General features: G+C 42.8%; 1 protein-coding gene across 1 annotated transcript in view; it reads right to left on the bottom strand.

Annotated features, from left to right (window-relative positions):
- Nucleotides 1-1,162, bottom strand: part of ZNF114 (zinc finger protein 114) — a 30,571-nt gene that overhangs the window by 4,179 nt on the left and 25,230 nt on the right. The gene's annotated exons all lie outside the window — the stretch shown is intronic.

The raw sequence follows: 1,162 nt of genomic DNA, 5'->3' as shown, positions 1-1,162 counted from the left end.
GTAGCCAAAGTACTGGAGTTTCAGCTTTAGCATCATTCCTTCCAAAGAACACCCAGGACTGATCTCCTTCAGAACGGACTGGTTAGATCTGCTTGCAGTCCAAGGGACTCTCAAGAGTCTTCTCCAACACCACAGTTCAAAAGCATCAATTCTTTGGCGCTCAGCTTTCTTCACAGTCCAACTCTCACATCCATACATGACCACTGGAAAAACCATAGCCTTGACTAGACGGACCTTTGTTGACAAAGTAATGTTTCTGCTTTTTAATGTGCTGTCTAGGTTGGTCATAACTTTCCTTCCAAGGAGTAAGCATCTTTTAATTTCATGGCTGCAATCACCATCTGCAGTGATTTTGGAGCCCAGAAAAATAAAGCCTGACACTGTTTCCCCATCTATTTGCCATGAAGTGATGGGGCCAGATGCCATGATCTTTGTTTTCTGAATGTTGAGCTTTAAGCCAACTTTTTCACTCTCCTCATTCACTTTCATCAAGAGGCTTTTGAGTTCCTCTTCACTTTCTGCCATAAGAGTGGTGTCATCTGCATATCTGAGGTTATTGAGCCAGACATCCTGGAATATGAAGTCAAGTGGGCCTTAGAAAGCATCACTATGAACAAAGTTAGTGGAGGTGATGGAATTCCAGTTGAGCTATTTCAAATCCTGAAAGATGATGCTGTGAAAGTGCTGCACTCAATATGCCAGCAAATTTGGAAAGCTCAGCAGTGGCCACAGGACTGGAAAAGGTCAGTTTTCATTCGAATCCCAAAGAAAGGCAATGCCAAAGAATGCTCAAACTACCGCACAATTGCACTCATCTCACATGCTAGTAAAGTAATGCTCAAAATTCTCCAAAATTGCTTCCTGACCTGTATGCAGATCAGGAAGCAACAGTTAGAACTGGACATGGAACAACAGACTGGTTCCAAATAGGAAAAGGAGGACGTCAAGGCTGTATACTGTCACCCTGCTTATTTAACTTATATGCAGAGTACATCGTGAGAAACGCTGGACTGGATGAAGCACAAGCTGGAATCAAGACTGCCGGGAGAAATATCAATAACCTCAGGTATGCAGATGACACTACCCTTATGGCAGAAAGTGAAGAGGAACTAAAAAGCCTCTTGATGAAAGTGAATGAGGAGAGTGAAAAAGTTGGCTTAAA

The sequence above is a fragment of the Bison bison genome, unplaced genomic scaffold, assembly GCF_000754665.1.
Source record: "Bison bison bison isolate TAMUID 2011002044 unplaced genomic scaffold, Bison_UMD1.0 scf7180017864285, whole genome shotgun sequence".
NCBI lineage: Eukaryota > Metazoa > Chordata > Mammalia > Artiodactyla > Bovidae > Bison > Bison bison.
This window is presented reverse-complemented; position numbering and strand designations above follow the sequence as displayed.